Source organism: Mus pahari, chromosome 19 (genome assembly GCF_900095145.1).
Source record: "Mus pahari chromosome 19, PAHARI_EIJ_v1.1, whole genome shotgun sequence".
Classification (NCBI taxonomy): domain Eukaryota; kingdom Metazoa; phylum Chordata; class Mammalia; order Rodentia; family Muridae; genus Mus; species Mus pahari.
The window spans coordinates 47,835,080-47,856,829 of NC_034608.1; positions in this window are offsets into that span (position 1 = coordinate 47,835,080).

The window sequence follows — 21,750 nt, forward strand, 5'->3', positions numbered from 1 at the left end:
ATAGCCACAATTCACAGGTATAGCCACAATTCACAGGTATAGCCACAATTCACAGGTATAGCCACAATTCACAGGTATAAAAATGATGTTCTCTTTAATAGGCTGTCTACATATATATCATAGCTGAAGAGATTTTGAAGATTAAGTGACACAAAACATTCATCTCACTCATAAATATGCATGTAGATTTTCATCATGAAAATGTGGTAATATAAAAAGATATTCCAAAAACACAAGGTCAAAAGTAAGCAATAGCTACATAGATACCAATTAAAACAAACTTTAAGTAAATATAAAAACTACACAGAAAGGAAGGAAAGGCTTTCTATAATGTCAAAGGATTAAATTTAGCAAAAGCATGCAACAATGGTAACCATATACGCAACCAACACCTTACTGCCCCAATATATGAAACAACTATAAACAACATCAGCATTAAGAAAGAAATATATTTAAATGCAAAGATACCTGGGAACTTGAGCCTTCCACCTCTACCAATGAATAAATTATCAAAGTGCGTGTTAAATTATACTATAATCTTCCACAATTGAGATGTTCCACATCCTTCTTAAGGGTATATATCCCAGATTCATCCAACTTACTATCACCAACGGATCCTGACTATGCCACATCTACTCTCTTCACCGAGTCAGATCTCTCACATGCATTCCCAGAGTCTAGCCTGCTCCCTTCTGTGTAGCCTCCAACCTTTCCTCACAGATCTCCCAAATCTTTGTCCAGAGATGGCCCAGGTGAGACTCCCTGATTCTCCTCATCCACTCAGCAATGTCAACCTACCAGAACAGTTCTAGTCCAGATCCCACATTCGATTCTCCAGATTTATCTGACTACCACTGTCTGTATGGCTCCCTATCTCTAGACTTCTGCCAGGACCCTATCTACATATCCAGAACACCCAGGTCTCTGCCACATTAATTCCAACATTTTTACCTAAACAAACCTACCTCAACATTTTAGCCTTGAACCAGGAGACACAGTCTGTACACTAGTCCCACTCTCCTTTGCCCACCTTCTCTCTTCTGCCCTAACCTGACCTAACCATATCAGACTTAGAACTAAGTCTACAAGCTCAGATCTTATTGTAACAATACAAACAGTATGAGATCAAAGCAGTATCTTGATCCAGAACTTGAGAATAGAATTGAATAAGGAGACAGAAACAATGAAGACACCTAAAACTGAAACGAAGATAGAAATTGAAAGCCAAATAAATCAATTAGCAGGGGGGGGGGGGATAGGGAGTTTTCAGAGGGGAAACCAGGAAAGGGGATAACGTTTGAAATGTAAATATAGAAAATATCTAATAAAAAAAGAAAAAGAAAACTCAAAAGAAAACTCTCCATAGAATTAATGAAGTAGAAAATAGAGTATAAAAATGCCAAGATAAACTAGGGTTTCTAGACTGAATAATCAAGGAATATGAAAAAAATTAAAAAGAGGAAAGAAAGATACAGGAAATGTGGGAAACTAGGAAAATGACCAAATCTAATTATAGGCATAGATGAGAGAGAAGAATGCTAAGTAGATGGCAAAGACCATATTATCAACAGCACCATGAAAGAAAGTTTCCCTAATTTAAAGAAAGGCCCACCCATATAAAGCCAAGAAGCACACAGAACACAAAATAGATAAGTCCAGAAAAGAACATCTCTATGACATATCATGGTTAAAACGTTAACTATACATGACAAAGAGTGTATATTGAAAGCTGCAAGAGAAAAACATCTCTATGACATATCATGGTTAAAACACTAACTATACATGACAAAGAGTGTGTATTGAAAGCTGCAAGAGAAAAACCGAAGTAACATATAAAGGGAAACCCATTACAATTACACTTAACTGAATATTTCAAAAAAGGCACTAGAAATGATTTTGATACTCTCAGTACACACACACACACACACACACACACACACACACACACACACACAAAGGATAATTGTTTTAAAGGTGCTGATATGCCAATTAGCCTAATCTGATCAATTTACAGTTTATATTTGTGTCCAAATGCCACACAGCACCTGATAAGTATGTCTAATTATTTTCAATTAAGAATCTAAAACTTGTATTTTAGAAAGCTAAAACAAAATAATAAATAAAGTTGAGATGGATAAACAGAATTAGAGACAATGGGAATAAGGCAAGGGCTGCCTTATATTGAATGCAGATTTGCATAATCTTACAAAAAAATGATATTAACTTAACGATGTTGTCATTCCTCATCAGGAAATTAAACAAGAAAACACAAGGCAAAGGAAAAAAGAATCAAAGGACAACCATGATTTGGTATAGGTTTTATTTTTAAAATGTTTGTGGGTATGTATGTGTGTATTTGTATGCATGTGCGTGTCTGTGTGAAAGGTGTTTGTGTATAAATCAAAAAATTTTGTAAGCCAGTTTTCTCCTTTTGTAAGCCAGTTTTCCCCTTTCAAGAGTTCTGAGGACCAAACTCAAGCTCCCATGTTTGCACAGCCAAGTAGCTTTACAGACTAAGCCATCTTGTTTTCTCTTGTTTTTATTTCTAGCTATCAAATCCTTTAGACCTACACATGAAACTATTGAGAGAACAGTAGGGGAATTAGGATTAGAACACTGAGAATGTTAGCACTATTGCAAATAAGACACTGTATAGTTTCCCTTTTTATTGTTGTCCTATGTTCAGAAGTGATTCTCTTCACTGTAACTTTTCTTTTGATCATTGGTCAGAGCCTGTCTGACTTTGTAATCTATTGGTTAGTCATCCCTGGGGAGTCTGCACTGTGAAGAGTCAGGTTCTCACTTTTGTTATTGTTGATGATGGTGGTGGTGGTGGTGGTGGCAGCAGCAGCTACAATGGCAACAATATGTTTAGTTTTATTTTTTTTCCTACTCTTGTCTTTTGCCTGATTTAAAACTGCCTGGCCTAATTACCCCATTTCAGCCAATATGATGTCTGAATATCTTTATGTAACTATCATGACAATCAGAGTCTCTAGTCCCACCTCAAAAGCAGCTCCAAGATTGGCATTGGCACAAAATTACACAGCAAGAACATTCTGCACTGAACTCTTGTAAAATGCTCCTCAACACTAAACCTGATTACGGAAAATTAATCAACTCTTTGAAATAACAGTGGGATATTTTTCCCTTCAGTTAAGAAAAATGATCGAAAGGAATAGAACTGATCTTTCAAAATATGTAGAGAACAAAACTAAAAGGAGAAGCCAGCATAAGAGAATCCTTTACTCTTCTTCTTACAACTTTTCTACTTGATTTATGGACAACCTCCGTTTTTCTGTTGAAAAAAATAAAAAAGAAGAAAAACAATAGACAGAAAATTTTATAAGAAAGAACAAGAAGAATAGCTATTAGATTTTTTTTTGTCTCTCCAAAGTAACAGAGCATCCACAGAACAAGACCTTCTCAGTAACCATAGTAGACAAGTCATTTTGCTCAAAACATATTTGCCACCACTTACTAAACATTCATTTTAATAGCATTTAGCTAAACCAATAAATCATTTCATTTCTGATAAACAAACTGTTCTTCTTTGTTTCGTGTGTGTGTGTGTGTGTGTGTGTGTGTGTGTATTCACAGACAAAACTTTATTATTCTATATCTTCAGCTATGACACTCATTCCCTGAGCTACTTAAATATATTTATATGATATGCATATATCTAGATTTCAAAAATAATTCATTAATTATTCAAGAGAGATGGTGAACTCATGGAAAGTCATAAGCAAGGGTGCTTACCCTGGAACTGTAGGTTTAACCTGTTACTTCACTCCTGGTGCCTTGAGATATGATAGATGATAGCATAAATGTTTACAGAAAAAGATTAGAGATTATAGTTGCAAAATGTTAGAGAAGTCTCATAAACATCACCAACAAAAATATCCTGTACCCCTAGGACTCTTTTTTTAATATAGATGGTACATGAAGTCAGTAATGTGAATTTTTTGTTTTATGGCATTTATAAAGGTTAAGCAAAAGAAAGTACAGTAAAGTGAAAGTGGGAGTATGAGGATCTCAGATGAGAGAAAATGCAAACGTGGCCTTGAAGAAACTAAGCCAAGATCCACTTTGCATGTGAACAGAACAAAACTATAGACAGCAAGAAGTCTGTGGCCTCTTACACATGAGACAGTCTATATGCTGAAGAACCATACATAGCGTTTGTGCCAGGTAGGGAGCATAGCAACTATAAAGTGCTGGATCCAGGAGATTCAAGCAGGTTCATGAGAAAGAATGGGGGCACAGAGTGGAGAGGGGAGTCAGCATGGTAGCTGGAGGAGATAGAGTAAGTTGCATAGAGGTGTAAGAGAAAAGAATGACAATGCTATCCATTGAGATGGCTTTTAAATGAAGGATACATAGTTTGAAACCATATTTGGAAACCAAAGACTAACAAACAGATTTGGAGAATGGTCCCTGGCTCATGATCACTTGTAGTTTCTGACATATAGTAAGGATCCCAGAGGGTCAAGAGGCAGTGTGATGGTGTAAAGTCAGCACCTCATTTTCTATCTGATGGATCTATGCTGAACAATGGTACAAATGCATCTAAGCATGTAGAATATTCTGTTAATTCTTTCTTTTTGTCCTTATTTTCCATATATCTTTTTTTCTTTGTATCTTTCTATCCTTTCTTCTTTCTCCCTTTCAATTTCTCTGTCTATTATCCTCTTTTAATTTATTTATTCATTCCTTTTTCTTTCAAAGCTGTTGTCTAAACTCAGGACCCTATATACCAGGGAAACACTGCCTTTCACTCCTGAGCCATCCGTGGCCCACCTTGTTGTTTATTGCATAGATTCTCAGTACTCAGCAAGTTGTTTACTTGCTAACTTACACTTAGTGGTTTCAATGTTATGGTTGAGCAAATTTGCACATTTACCAACTTGGATTTATCCCTTCCTAGGAATACTGGTTACCAATGGTTAACCAAATGCAAAAAGACCAAAAATAAAGAGCCTTACTCTGAGATTTAAGCACCTACCATTTTGTAATCTAGACTGGAAATCTATAAATTCTTTCTGAAAATGCCAGGTTGTTTATCTTCTAAAATTAGTGGGTCACTTAATGTATGTCAGAATTGTGAATTTTTTTAATTATGGTACAAAATGCATCCAAAGGAGACCTGAGGCAAATGAGTTTGGCTATATTTCAATAAAACGTAATCTACACAAGCAGAGAGGACTATGCCTAACCCATTTTTCATTGGCTGGCCTAGAGCAGCCTGAGTCAGCAGACTTTCAGCGATGCTGAAGGTGTCCTTGTCTATGTTGTAAATACAGCAGCCAAAAGTATGTGGTCAGTGTACTCTAGATCTATGACTAACATGCCTCTAAGGAGCTACATTTTCAATTTCAATTCATTTCATTTATATATCCAAGTGGTGCCAATGATTATATTATTGACCAACTGTGGCCTAAAGGAAAAACTAGGAATATGAAAGAACAAAGACTATATTTAAAATGCTTAAAGTCATATTGACACAGGTGAGAATCAACTAGTTCTGATAAGGAGTTTACAAAGCTTTATACACAAAGTAGCATTTGAGATGAGTCTTGAGAAATGTGTAAACTTTAGCTTTTCTTCTAACATTGTAGGTAAAACCAAAGCAGACATATCTGAGAAATACTTTATAATTAGAGCCACGTCCTTTGTATTATACTATTTTCCAAGAGTCCTCTGTCTTAGTGGAAGAAATGGAGGCTTTAGGATTAGGAAATAGTGACATGAAGTGACGTTTTCTGCATGTAAATCAGGATGAACCTCGTGACCATTCCCAGTCTCCGTTTTCTCATCTTTCAAATGTACAAAGCGACACTGGTCACTTCTGTCTCTTACGGCAATGAAGGATGAGTCAGTTATAGAACTTGGAATAATGAACTTAGGATCCAGTTTCTGAGCCTCCTACTGTCTACCATGAAATCTCTTCTTAAGACAAACTACTGAAACACTTGGACTGGCAACTCTAGACAGAACCTGCCATCTTGTGAGATACCTGGTCTCAAATGTGTTTGACCAACAATTCAATTATAGTTCCTAGTCAGGTTTCTTGTTTTGACATGAAATCTGTTCAGGCTTCACTTTAGTTTATCAATAATCTTTCAGAGTTATAGCTATCTGTATAAGCATTAATCAGTGTGTCATAAACTAGAGCAATGAATTTTGATATTTAGAAGCATTATTTAAAACAAAGCAGACATGCCTTCTTAGGCTTTTATCTTAAGCTTCTCTTCACATGGATTTGTGATAAGTCATGTCCTTTCTAACAATTAATTTGTTTTGCCAAGGCAAAGCAATAAATTACTCAAATATAAGTTAAATCAGTCTGTGGCATGTCAGACTCTACCTTGCTTCCCCATACAAATGAACACCGGTCTCTAGAGACATGGTTTTCTTTCTGCAACAAAAAACATAGTACAATGTCACATGTAAGTATATGGTTTTATTTCGCTTTTTATTCTAGAAGAATTTTAGCTAAATAGCAAGCGCTGTAGAAAGTAGGTAGGCTAAAAGGTAAGGGGTATTCTATGCTTGGCCAAATATATACCCTTCTACCCATTTTGAGGTTTCTCCTATTAAACAGAACTCTCGACACTAAGGTATCCTTAAGGCATTCCTCTTTCTGGGTGTATGTGATAGAAAAGTTACAATGATTATAAAACTTGAGATTGTTTCACACTAAAACATGAATTGTAAACAGAAAGAGAAACTGCTTAGCCCATGTAGCACACCAGTATTATTAGATAGTCTCTTCTCAAGCCTGGCATCTCATCACCATCAGAGATGGTGTCATTCAGTATTGCTGCATCTATCTCATGGTCCATGGAACGTGACTGAGTACAAACCACCTTGTCAGTGGAAGGAAAACTATTGTGGTGGTTTGAATATGCTTGACCCAGGAAGGGAAGGGCATGATTAGGCCTCTTTGAAGTAGGCATGACCTTGTTAGAGGCAGTGTATCACTGTGAGGTTGAACTTTAAGACCATGCGACCATACTCCTAGCCTCCTGGAAGTCGGTTTTCTTCTCCTAGTGCTGTCAGAACAAGAAGTAGAACTCTCAGCCTCCCCAGTGCCATGCCTGCCTGGATGCTTCCATGCTTCCCACCATAATGATAATGAACTAAACCTTTGAACCTGTAAGTGAGGCTCAATTACATGTCCTTTATAAGAATTGTTGTGGTCATGGTGTCTCTTCCCAGCAATGAAACCCTAAGACATTTATCAAAGCCAAGACGCAGTTACAAAAGAAGGCTATCAATTTTGAGGATAGATTCCCTCACTCTATTCACTTGAACTGGGATTAGCCATGTAGTTCCACATCGACATCAACCTCCAGTGAACTTTCTCACACTCAAAGTCACTAGCTCGCTCGCGTACAGTGCTACGTTTTCTCTTCCTCATCCCAAAGGGAATTTTAGAAGCATGCAAAAGGAAAGTGACATTGAGACAACTGTGCCATGTTATTTACTTAAATACTGAGTTGTTCTATTCAGTCTATTCATTTGGTATTAATGGTTAAACCTTGGTTCAAAGAGGTGAAGTTTCTTAGCACCAGTTTGATGCTGAGTGGTGAGAAAGTAGTGTTTAGCATCTATCCCTAAGATACTACAGTTCAGTTCTTACTCCACTGCATGGAACACTCCCTTCAGATGGCCTTCTTCCTGAATTCTATAGCTTTCAAAAGTTTGTTTTATGTCTAAGAAAAATATAATAGTTTGCATTCCTCTTGTGTCAAAATCTCTTCTCTTAAGCAATTAGAATGCTTTAGTGCACTAAACATACCAAATTCATAAATCCCGTACTACTGTGGTGTTCCAGAATGGTCTCTGCTTCTACAATGGCCTCCCACCAACATACTTGGCTCATATTTTGTTCCTTTTTCACAAGTGCAATCTTGTTACTTGTATTAGTCCTACTCTATGATGATTTCCTACAGAAAATTCTTCATTGGCCTGTACGAATAATCAGTACAGAGTGCTTCAAAGCTGATTGAGCCTTTCAAAAGGTTCATAGCAACTGTATGTTTCCAAATAGCGTGTACATGATGTCATGTAGGTGAACATGATGTATAATTGCTTCCCCACTCCTGGTGTGGCAATCGGTAGAACTTCCTTCTCAACTACAGGAATTAGGAGGACCTAGTCAGTCCATCCTGTGTTGAGTTTAAGGAATGGCCTCCCTAAATCATTCTGAATTATGTTACATGCAGTGTCTGGCTTGTTGACTAGCTCACACAACTCAGTGTTTCCAAGGAGGCCTGACTGTTATGACACCATTGTCTTCGTGTCCCCCAACGATTTTGCTACATGTTGGCTGAGCTCACAATCTTCACAAGCACTTATACATCACAGTTTAGGAAGCTTTGCTTCCTCTGTAATAGCTGAGAATAAAACTTTAAAGCAGAGCATCTCGGTGGGGTGTCTAGCGTCGCTTAGGAATGAGTAATCCGAGGCCGCCAGGAAACATTATGTGATCATCACTTTGAATTTTCCTTTTTTCCTTGGTTTCATCTCATTAAGTATTTCTTTTATCCTCTCACACCACCCCACACTGTTGTTCTCCCTTCTGGCTGCCTTATATCTTTCAAATATTTGACAAGCTGCACATTTTGATTGATTTTTTTTTTTTTTTTTTTTTTGTTCCTTCTCCCCCAAGTGCTAGCTTCTATCTTCAATGGATTCCTGACTATTGTTCTTTGAGATTAAATCAATGAAAATTACAAATGCCAAAGAATTCACTAACAGCCACTTTACCACTCTCCTCATTTCTCACAGACTCTTTTTCCCCTCATCTTATCAATTTTGTTGCAGGAGTGCCGTATACCTTAATTAAATTATTACAATTCTTTTGAGGTTTATGAATAAATCTTCATTTGTTTCCTTTATTAGTACTGGATCTGCTTTTGTTAATTGTGTAAATGGTCCCCATAGGCAGAAAAGCAATATAACGCAAATGAAGCGGGCCTGTTTGTTAAGCATAGTCAATTTGATTAACATCGCCATCAATATGATGAATGGAAGTATTTTGGAACAAGTTGCCCAGTGACTTGAAATTGACAATATAATGTGTGTGCCATTAGGACTAGAACAATAAATTCAACAATGTACTATAGTATTTATTGGTTTGGGACACTCCTTAGTTTAGGATAAAATAATGATCTTTTCATTTACATAGACCCATTCATTCTTAGATTCCATGCTCGTAAATAAACTTCATCATCTTATTGTTTAAATGATGTGAACAATAAGTGGGTCTCATCAGGATTGAAGGAGTAAAGTGGTAATTCAAGTATGTAGACCTAGGATTTAACGTGGTAGTAATTGATTACCCTGGCTAGCTAACATTATGTAGTTAATAAGGAAGGATTTATAGCGAATATAAATAAATGTCTATGGAAAAACACTTAAAATGCAAACCAAGAAATTATAAACTCCCACTTTCTGTGTTTCAGCCAGATGGTTACCAATGCTTATCAGTGTGTAAATGTCTGATTAACAAATTTCTTGTGATGATATGTACAGAAAAATTGTACCTAAGGATTGAATTATGATGGCTAAAACCAGAAATTTTTTCAAAAGGCTAATTTTCATTACTACCACATTTGCAATGATGCAAATAAAGATTGCATGCTACAGAAGTAGAAATTAAAGTATTTAAGGGGTTTGTTCTGTGTTTTCCCAGGGGTTGCTGCTTTGTGCATGCCTTCCCTTTTTACACAAAGTTACAACCATTTTGTTTACTGGAGAAAAACAGATAATTTATAAGGACAAAATCCCATTAAAGAAAACATCAATAAAAGGGAGAAGGATGAGGAGAGAGGAGTCTACCGTGAGATATTTGCTTACCTGGAAATGAAACCTGTAAGCAGGGATATACAAGCATCTGTTCTATGTGAAAGAAAATATCCATGTTAAGAGACATCTATAGAACTCCAATGTGAACTGTCTTTTCCTACAGAAAGGGATGCTGGTTCACAGACTAACATGTCCATGCAAACCTGTACTGGGTCAGCCTCTTTCAATAACCTCCCATCATCCAAATTTTCTTAGTAACAGACAAAATTCTTAGGATATCCATATTTTTATTTATCAATTTAATTAGTCAAATTCTATTTGTCATCTTTATACTCTCTGAAGAAACTGTCACATATTTCTTTTCTTCTCTTTTTTTTGGGGGGTGGGGGTGGGGGAGATGTTTTGTTTTGTTTTGTTTTGTTTTGATGAGCTAGTATAGTATAGGCCATGCAGAGCATAGAATCTTAACTTTAAGGGATCTAGAATAAATTTACTTTTAAAAAGAAGGACCCTGATATAGAGGCCTCTTGTGAGGCTGTGCCAGTGCCTGGCAAACACAGAAGTGGATGCTCACAGTCAGCTATTGGATGGAACACAGGGCCCCCAATAGAGGAGCTAGAGAAAGTAACCAAGGAGCTGAAGGGGTCTGCAAACCTATAGGTGGAACAACAATATGAACTAACCAGTATTCCCAGAGCTCGTGTCTCTAGCTGCATATGTAGCAAAAGATGGCCTAGTCAGCCATCATTGGGAAGAGAGGTCCCTTGGTCTTGCAAACTTTATATGCCCCATACAGGGGAACACCAGGGCCAAGAAGAGGGAGTAGGTGGGTTGGGGAGCAGGGGAGGTATAGGGACCTTGGGGGTAGCATTTGAAATGTAAATGCAGTAAATACCTAATAAAAAATTGAAAAAAAAAAGAAAAGAAACTCCACTGTAGATAAAAAAAGAAAGAAAGAAAGAAAGAAAGAAAGAAAGAAAGAAAGAAAGAGAAAGAAAGAAAGAAAGAAAGAAAGAAAGAAAGAAAGAAAGAAAGAAAGAAAGAAAGAAAGAAAATGGTTCCAGGTTATAAACTCTCAGAGGTATACAAAACTTTTAATATAAAAATAAATTACATAGAAATGTAGAATGAGCATCTTTAGAGAAAATAGAAGTTTTAAAGTTATTTGGGGGGGAAAAGGCAATGTAAATCAAATACTATAATTTTCTTTTGAAAATCATAGATTCCAAGGAATTTCCTTTAACTGTATAGCTTTAATGGAGAAACAAGTCTATGAAGTCAGTGTTTTCTTTTCTACTCATGAAACTTATGAGTTATGTCAGCTTCCTTCAGGCCAGTCTTATTAGGGTTCACATTAAATAACATAAGTCTATAAGAAAAGCGAACTTCAGACAACATACAACATTTCCCCTGCTCTATCCTCTACTCTTCATCTTCTGTTCCCCAGCCACAAACCTTAAAAATCTACTCATCTCTTTACTGCCCCCAAATGTCTAAAGGTTGGACCATACATGACTCTATACCTTTCTCAGAATGCCTTACAGTTAGATTAAACATGACTATGGTTACTTTTTAATTATTTTTATTTTTTGAGATTATAACACACTTACTTCATTTTTTCCCCTTCCCTGTCTGTCTCCCAAGATCTTCTAGAAATCCTTTTGCTTTCTTTCAAACCTATGTCATCTTTCCACTGTTACTTCATGTATATATGGATATGCATATATATTCAACCTGCTCCATCTGTATAAAGCTATCTCTATGCATGTTTTAGGGATGACTATCTGGTACTGGATAGCCCATTACTGGGCTCTTCTAGGGACGACTCCCCTCAGCACTCCTTAGTTACCCGTGGGTTTCTGTGTAAGGTTGAGGGGGGCTTTGGAGATTTCCTTTAGCATATCTGTTGCTGTTGTCTTTGTTCAGTTCCCATTCTAGGCAATGTTGTCAGTGAGTTTTGTAAGTGTAGTTTCTAACATTGCCCAGATATCACTAGAAGAAACAATCTAAAACCAAACTTTCAAATCCACTGGATCTCGTGATCTTTCTACCCCTTGCTTCCACAGTGTTCCTGAGTCTAAGGTTTGGGGCAAGTGGTTTGTATTGTATGCATCCATTTAGGACTGGTTGCCACAACTCTGAGTTTTGATTAATTGTGGTTTTCTGCAGTGGTCTACCATAAGTTTCAAAATCCAACCAAACAACCAAACAAAAAACAACTTATCTGTGGGTATAAGGACAAATATTTAAAATGTAGTTCAGGATTGTGCTGGTTTAGTAAAACGGTGGATGTAGGCTCTCTTTCAAGTGCCATGACTTCACTAGCCTTGGTTATTAGGCTAGGTTTCCAGTTCCAAGCATCACTTCCCTCTTGAGTAGGTCTCAAGTCTAACGAGAGAGCTCCTGGTTGTGGTTGTTGCTGTTCACAGGCTACTTAGCTGGGTAGTGCTATTGGTTGGTTCCCTCTTTGGGAAACGTATATGTCTACTTTGACATGGGGAATAGAGGCAATTTGAGCCAACAGCACTGTATCTTAAATTATGTGAGGAAGGCAGTAAGGGAATACAAGTGATAAGGCTATGGTGCTCCACTGAGAGGACATCTTTAGAATGCACCAGGATGGTATGCTTTTCAATACATCCATGCTGTTTTGAAGGAACCGGGCATCATCACTGTTTTATCCCCTACTGCAAACACTTAATACCATCTTTAAACAGGGAATTCAGATCCCCTAGGGACAAGGATGTCCTGTGGGTAAAGAAGGAGAGGGGTCAGTAACCCTGGGACCCTTCTTTACATTATTTCCTTTCTCCCTTTGCAATAGCTTTCACACAGGAAATTCCAATAAATGAAGAGTCCCTTCCACCTCATCAGCCATCTGGTCCTTGCCCAGTCTGGGCTTCTTATCTTTTTTGCCTCAGGAAGGATTCTGAGACCGTGACCTTTCCGCTTTTTTTTTTTTCCTCATCAGCTCATTCTCAAAAACTTCTTCTGTCAGAGCACAGGCTTGTCTCTTCATTTCCAGTGTGCCCCTTACAAAAAAATCTACTGACCCTGACCTTTGAAAAGAGCAAAAAGAGGTTTTTACTTTGAACCAATAGAGAGCAGATGGAAACTCTGTGGTCTCTGTGGACCCCAAGGATGCTAAAATTTCCAAGGTGCATCTCTTCTCTTTTGGTGTGTGAAGCCCAGTGCTTCTTAAAGAACTGAAACTAGGAAACCCATGGTGAGAAGCTACAGGGACCTTAGGGTGTAGATCACAGGGGTGTATGGGGTGAAACACTTTCCTCTCAACCAAATTCTCCTGGGTAGAAATACCCCTTAAGAATCTCTCCCTTTGTCCAGGAATGATTATTTAACTTAACATTTTATCTTCAGAGCAAAGTTTTAAGAAATCTGTTTATTGCCCATGTTCTTTCCTTTTATAAGAAAATACACTTTTTTCTCCCCAATACGACAAAAAAAAAAAAAATCACCTCATAAGAAATTTGACTAGCTTCAATATGGTATTTATGAGTGATTTATGCTAAATTATTCAAAATTACTACAACACACACAAAGAAATCGTATATAAATTAAAGAAGGTGTTAATGGCACCTTTCCTTTCAAGATCAGTGAGAGACTTCGATGCAATATTTAATTAGCAGAAATACAGCAAAAGATAGCTTATTTGCAGAGGCTAGAAACCACATACAGGAAGGATCGCCCCTTTCTCCTCATTATCTTTTGTGTGTATATGTGTATGTGTTTTAATTAAAGATTCCCAGTCCTGGCGATTCTGGAGATGTTTAACACAATAGTCATCCATTAGAAATACTCTGTACTTATCACATCTTGAAGATGGACTTACCAGCTCTTTCTTCCAACCACACATCCTAGATTAATATGCATTGCGAGCTGAGTGATTTGACAGGTTCAGAGGGTTGGGCAGTGCAGCGATACCATTGCTAATCTTAAGAGAATCAGTTAAAAAGTAGAAAGGCTGCATGGCCGCACTAAGTCCCCATCAATAGCTCAGCTTGAATGAGTACATATGGTGTTATCTTGCAGGTGCATAAAAGAAGAAGAGAAAAGATAAGAGAGCCATTTTGCACCCGTTAACACACCCTGTGTCATCTCTACCTTCATGCCTTTCCCTGCCCTTCACAACAGCTTATTCATTGAACTCCAATGGGCTGGCTACACTTGGGTATTGAAAATGCCTCCTAAAGAAACAATAAGCCTTCCATTTGGAGGTTTCCAACAACACTGATCCAATACACATTGGGTAGATGGTTCTTGCTGGGCAGGTGGCAAGCCATTTTTCCTCTGGGTCTATGTTGTTTCTCTAACTTCATGGTTCCATCTGTCCTTGTTGTGGAGTTGCCTGGGCAACAGCAGGGCATGTAGAGACAAGTACCTTACAGGCCCTTCTTCTCCCACTCCATCTCTGCTACCACATGGGTAACACTGTCCCCAGTCTCCTGTTAGACAATGAAGAAGGAATCTCCGTCCACATCCCACATGTACATGACCTTTTCAGTACCCCTTCAGGTATCCACAATGCAGAGTAGTGCCCACAGACTTCAAGGGAAAGGCCAAGTTGGCATAGTAAGGAGGAGGTAGGCAGCAAGGACAGCCTTGGTCAGAGGCATCTGTGATACTTTATGTCACCTGCACAGTTTTATGGGCCTCCAAAGTATTTTTGCTATTGTCACTTGCCAAAGAGTGATGCTGGTTTTGTTCTTATGAAAAGTTCAAGGTAAAAGCAGCTATGTTTGTTAGAGCAGAAAATGTTGTACATTTGGCCCTTGGGAAGGAGGCGCTTCGACATCTGCCATATACTGCAAAACTAAACCTTGATAAACTGTGCTTCCTTTTAAATGCTTACATTCCTTCCTGATTTTCAAGTAGAAACTCTACTCCTATATCATGATCCCAACTGTCACTTTCTTTGATTGTTGCACCATATCAGTTAAAGATAGCAACATCTCCATAAATGGGAGTCTTCAAAATCTGCCAACATGATAAGAATAATGCCTAAAAGGTATGGAAAGTGGAAGGTAGATCCAGCTCATGAAATGTTTCAAATAAGATTTATTTTCTCTCTCTCCAGTTTTTGGCTTTGGTGAGACTTCTTACCTGAAACACACCTTGCCAAATAGTTGATATGTGTGCCATGCAGTCACAACAATTGTTCTGGATTTAGAGGTGAGGAGCAGTCAGCAGTGGAGAAATCTGGGGATTTAATGTAACCTGTGATCATCAGGTCTAGTCCAAGTGCACTAGGAAGACTTAGAGTAAAACCATTAAAACATGGATAACTTATCACAATGAGCACAGATACTATGCAAGACAGGGAAAAGGCACGAGCTCAGATTTAGAGATATTAAAGGGTAAGTCAGTGAGAAGGAAGACCCAAAATATGTGATGTGGGGTAGGGAGTGGGTGTGTAAGTGGATGGGGAGCAAATGTCATAGGGTTTGCTGGAACCAGAGTTCAATGCTCTTAGTGAATGCTACATAATTTCTATAGTATTGTAAAGGAAAAAAATTCATAGGAGATAAAGCTTCTGTGTGTGTCCTGGACACATTAAGTTGAAGGCATGGCTTCTTTGAACCTTCAGTAGAAAGACTTGCATTCCAGAGGCAGAGTTGTTCTTTACTGTTTTGAAAGCTGCACAAACCTCAAGATTGTTGACTAGGATCCTGTATCACAAAACATCCAGGGAAGGAGAAAGGGGAGAGTCAGAGACTCTCCTTGGTAAGTTTCTATTGCTGTGGTAAAGTCCATGTCCACAAGTAACTCAGAGAGAAAGGGGGTTTATTTGGCTTATATTTTCATGGCCCAGTCCATCATGAAAGAACACAGTGCATGAACCTGGAGGCAAGAACTGAAGCAGACTGGGGAGCAAAGCTGCGGCTAACTGATTTATTTCTTATGGTTTGCTCAGCCTACTGTCATAGATCACCCAGGACGACTTCCCCAGGGAAGGCACAGACCCAAAATGAGCTAGGCCCTCCCTCCTGTATTACCCATTAATCAAGAAAATACCCTACTGACTTACCTCCACGCAACCTGATGGAGGTGTTTCCTCAACTGCAGTTCCTTCTTCCGAGATAATTCTTGTTTATGCCAAGTTGACAGAAAATAATGAGGACAAAGAAGATGAGCAAATGTCACCTAGGAAAAGACAAAAGGCTTCCATGTTGACAAACCATGGTGCACGGGAAGAGGAAGAACACCTTTGGGCCATGTTGTATTTCCTGATAGTCTTGTCATGTAGCCCGTTCTCTCTACAACATGCCATCTGCTTTCATGAACATGAAACACAGTAAACACAGTTGGACAGTCCTTTGCGTGAGCCGGAGCAGTGCTGGATGGAGGATATGGAGGATATGGAAGGTACGCAGTCCTCACTGAGAAAAGACCCCAGGCAGCTTTCCTCAAATTAAAATGGCAGGGTTTTAACGGGATAAATTATGTTAGTGATGTCCTGCTTTAATAAATAAGAGAAGCCATCTACATTACACCACTGGTTGAAGAATAGAAAAGGCAAATGTGATATATACACCCAGTAGAATACTATTCATCTATATAAAGAATGAAATCCTGTCAGTTATGAAATGTGGATGGGATTTGGCATTTTTATATCAGAGGAAATATATCACTCATGGAAAACATTGTATGATCTCGCGTGCAAGTGGAAAACAAAAAGGTTGATCTCAATGAAATTGACCAGGGAATGGAGAGATTACCAAAGAGAAGAGTAAGAACAGGTGAATCAACGGGCATTATGTTATCAGAGTCGGGCTATCAGGTGTGGTCAGTGAGTGACACTACATAATGCCAATGGAGTGTATATTTCCAAGAGCTTGGGAAGAGCTCTTAATAAGGAAATAGAAATGGTTGCCATGTCTTAAACCTTATGCAATGTTTGAACCAATTACATGATACTAAATAAAACTGTACAATTGCATGTATCAATAAAACAAAATCTATGAAAAACTACAAGACCTCGACACCCCCCCCCCCAGAGGTTGCTAGCCAGCCTGATGGATTCCTGGGGTCAGTTAAAAGCCTTCACAAAATGGGAACAAAGAAGGCTAACTAGAGAGTGGGGGAAGTTTAGAAAAAAGATCCACATGGGAAGAATTTATCTAGCAATGACAAGTCCTGTGAAGATGATGTGAGCTTGCCAGACACTTTTATGATCTTTCCTTCAGTCTGGCTTATGTGCTTTCAGTGGGAGGAAGAGGCTTGATGGGAAGGCAGCCTTGAAATCAATTGACAGCGAGGAAAGCTTTAACAGCACCAGCAGCCACAGGACACTCGGCCACGGTGAGATTTGTTGTAGGGCAGAGACGACAGCTATATAACAACATCTTATTGATATGGGCTTCCTGAGCATAGATGGGGGAAAAAAGGAGTGGGTACTCTGCTTGCAGCATAAGTTAGGGATTTGATGGAACAGGCCAGGCTAGCCGTAAAGTAGTGTAAGAGCAGAAATGACATGCTGTGGCCGAGGGAAGAGAGACAAGGTCAGACGAGGACTGTGTGTGGTGCAATGCTTTGCCTTTGCTGCCATTTTCACCTGTCCCATCCCGCTCGAGTCACAGTTATCCATTCATCTTCTTCCCATGGGAGACATGTATGCATGTGTAACAGCAGAGTGGCTTTACAGGCAAGGCATGATCATGATGAAGTAACCTGTGATGAAGTTATCTGCTGGCTCAGGAGGAATCCACAGGGACAACTGTGCTGCTTAGGCTTGTGCTGCTCATAGTACATTTTTAATAATTTAAATAAAATACACCTGTATATTACCCAAAGATTTTACCAACTTATTTGCTATTGGGGGGGTGGGCACTGTAGAATAATTGCTGTTATGATGAAAGTGGGAAGATGTGAGCACAAATATGTGGAGAACCCTCCCTGGGGAAGTACATGCACCAAAATCCCAGTGACTCGGCAGGCAACTATGTGAAGGGTGTTATTCAAATGGATGGGACAGCTTTGAGTTGTAGGGTGAGCCCAGGATAGCCCTTGGAATAAACAGACTTCAATGTCATGGGTACATTAGGTGATAGAAGAGTCTTTGTTGCTCTAAGGAGAGAAGCTACAACTGATGAAGATGTGAAGAGGTAAGATCAACTAAACTATGATGTAAGTAAGAGGGTAAAGCATAGTTTACACATTAGAGTGGGTGATAAACTTATATTGGCTTGTGAAGTATATTCAACCTCAGAAAATCTTCAAATTGCAGAGTTTAGCAGATGAATATACAGGTATTGATAGCTGCTGAGATGAAAAAATAATTTCCCATTTCTAATTCTAGTTTGGGGCCTCTAAGAGGTTACCAGGTAAAAACCGATTAAAGAGGTGACTGTTGGGTTAGTTGGCTAATACCTTAATATTTGAGCCCTAGAAGCGTATATGCTAAATAATTAGCAGGGAATAAAATAAGGAGGGTGCAGGATAACAGATGGTAGTTATGGTAAGAAAAACATGACAGGGAAATTAAGAGAGACAATTCAAACATTAAAACACAATTAGATGTATTTATTTGGTTTATGTATGTGAGCACACTGTTGTTCTCTTCAGACACACCAGTAGATGGCATTAAATTCCATCACAGATGGTTGTGAGCCACCATGTGGTGCCTGGGAATTGAACTCGGGCGTCTGGAAGAATAGTCACTGCTTTTAACCCCTAAGTCACTTCTCCAGCCCTGGAAAATTTGAATATTAAATATCAAACCCAAATAGCAAATGCATAATTTCAGTGAAACAGCAACGGGGTTAATATATGCAGGACACCTATGTTGGATATATACACAGAGGTCGTACTGTGACCACCAGACACAACATACATGTACACTCACACTCACAGGAGTTTCACTGATCAAGACTGGAGCAAGCATAATATGGTCCAATCAGACCATCCATTTTCAAAAGGACATTGCTCAGTCACTCATTAATATAGAGTCCATGAAAACTCAGAAGCTGAGAACTGGCCATTAGGCATCAGTCAGGTGATCACTGCCAATATTTGAAGAGAAAATGTTATAATAGCACCGGGTGTGGAAGCCAGGCCTTTCTTTTGTTCCATCAAACATTACTCCCTTTCTTTTTCTTTCTTAAAAAAAAAAATGCCTATCATCAGACAACATGTATGATGTATAACATACAAAGGACATAAATAAATCCATTCTCTTCTATACTAACCAGAAGAATAACTTAGAACAGTATGGTAAGTTCTCATAAATGCTGAAAATAAATTGCTGTGTAATCACTAAGATTATGAGATTTTTACCCTGCTTCTTTTTCCTTTTATTGAAAATAGATTTTTTTCCTCACATTATATATCCAGTTTCCTTTCCCTCTCATCCTCCCAGTCCTTACCCCACCTCTCCTCCCATCAGGATCTACTTACTTTCCGTCACTCAGAAAACAAATAAGCAGCCGGGCAGTGGTGGTGCACGCCTTTCATCCCAGCACTTGGGAGGCAGAGGCAGGAGGATTTCTGAGTTCGAGGCCAGCCTGGTCTACAGAGTGAGTTCCAGGACACCCAGGGCTAGACAGAGAAACCCTGTCTCGAAAAAACAAAACAAAACAAAAAAAGAAAAAAAATTAAAAAAGAAAACAAGTAGGCTCTAAGAGATAATAAAATATAATAAAACAAAAATTAATACAAAAGGATTGGACCAAACAAACAGAACAACAATAACAACAACAACAAAAAAGGAGCTCAAGAGAAGAAGGCACAGGAAACAGAGACCTGCCTACTTACCTACTCAGGAATCTCATAAAGACACTCAACTAAAAGCCATAGTATAGACCCCAAGGACCTGGTGCACACCTGTCCAGGCCCTGTGTTATGGAGAACGTCTTAGCCATTAAAAAATAATCATGAAATTCACAGTTAAATGGACGGAAGTAGAAAAAAATCACTTAGCGAGCTGTCCCAGAGCCAGAAACTAAATATTGGTGTGTTCTCACTTATGTGTGGATATTAGCTATTAAGTCAATGACAACCAAGCTGCAATCCATACAAAATGGGAGAGAGACAGAACTCCCCAAGAAAAGGAAACAGATTAGGTAGTGTGGGTGGGAATCTCTGGAATGACAGTATAAAATGGGAAGCGGGGGGGGGGGGCGAAGGACAAGGGGGGATGGGGAAATACAGCTGAACTTTAAGGCCATTTGAAGGTAGATTGAGCCTAATACAGCAGAGGCTTCCAAAAATATATAGGCATACAGATAATTTAAATGAAATCTCTAAATTATGGAAGACACAAAGCCCTAACTTGACATCACTGGTGACTAAATGAAGATTACAGGACTGGGATTTCGTTACATCTAATTGAGTCATTGGCCAAAGGGGACACATGGGAATCCTAAACAACTCAGGCTGTTGCCAAGATTATAGGTTGCTCTCCGAAAACCAACAGTAAAGTAGCATTGCTGAAGGCCACACCTACTGAACTTACTGAAGATGGAACTGTCCAGCCAGGCCTTCGCCTCTCTGGTACAGGAGGGCTACCAAAAGAGAAACATAAACACCAGCACAGCAGCTATAAAACCTTTGCTCTGCAATAATGTCTTGCCTGCAAAATACACTAGAACAAGGTTGGCACGAAGTTTGTCAGAGAAAGCAACTAAGGTCTCATTTACTGACAGCATATGCCACAACGTGGAATATATTCCTGACACAGCTTAGATGGCTGAGAAGCTGCGACCATATATCCCAGGGATCTAGGTAAAGCAAATACTTCTGGTTTACCAAAGTATTACCGAAGAAAGAAAGAAAGAAAGAAAGAAAGAAAGAAAGAAAGAAAGAAAGAAAGAAAGAAAGAAAGAAAGAAAGAAAGAAAGAAAGAAAGAAAGAAACAAGACCCCTGATGGCATTCTGCTATACTCATATATGGCCAGTGCCTTCCTCAGCCACTATCAGAGTAGCCTTCCTCCTGTAGCAGAGGGCAACAAATACAGAGACTCACAGCCAAACATTATGCTGAGTAAGAGCCCTTGAGACACTCAGCCCTAAAAGTGGGATGTCTCCATCCAATCCCCCCCTTCAGGGATCAGGAAACCCCTTAGATGAGGAGGTGTAAAGAGTGTAAAAACCAGAGGGAATGGGGGAAACCATGGAAACAAGGTTCTTTAAATCAGCGGGATCTTACTTTTCAGGAGACAACCCAAAGCATTTGTTTTAGTCAGGGTTTCTATTCCTGCACAAATCATTGTGACCATGAAGCAAGTTGGGGAGGAAAGGGTTTGTTCAGCTTACACTTCCACACTGCTGCTCATCACCAAAGGAGGTCAGGACAGGAATTCGTACAAGGTAGGAACTTGGAGGCAGGAGTGGATGCAGAAACCATGGAGGGTGCTGCTTACTGGCTTGCTTCTCCTGGCTTGCCCAGGGATGGCACTACCCACCATGGGCTGGGCCCTCCCTTCCTTGATCATCAATTGAGAAAATGCCTCACACCTGGATCTCATGGAGGCATTTCCTCACGGGAGGCTCCTTTCTCTATGATAACTCCAGCTTGTGTCAAGTTGACCCACAGAACCAGCCAGGACAGCATTTAGAAGACAACTGGACAAAAATGTGACTTCCTCTCTTCTCATGGGCATCGAAACTCTTTGGAATTATTTAGGGTGAATTTAAAACTGCAAACAATCACAGTTTCCGGTGTGACGGCCTCGTGGAGATACCCGTAGAGGTTCTCCAAAAGGGGGGGGGGAGTAAATAAACACAGCAGAGTTTCTTAAAGATAACTTTCACTTACTTGATCACAAATGACAAATTTAATAATAACTAAGAAAGGAAAGGACATGGGTTTTGAAGGTCAGGTTAAGCATTTTTTTCTTTAACAAGGTTACTTTGACATTACTAAATGGACCAGCCACAGAACTTTGAGCAGTGCTATGAGATTAATGACAGCATCTC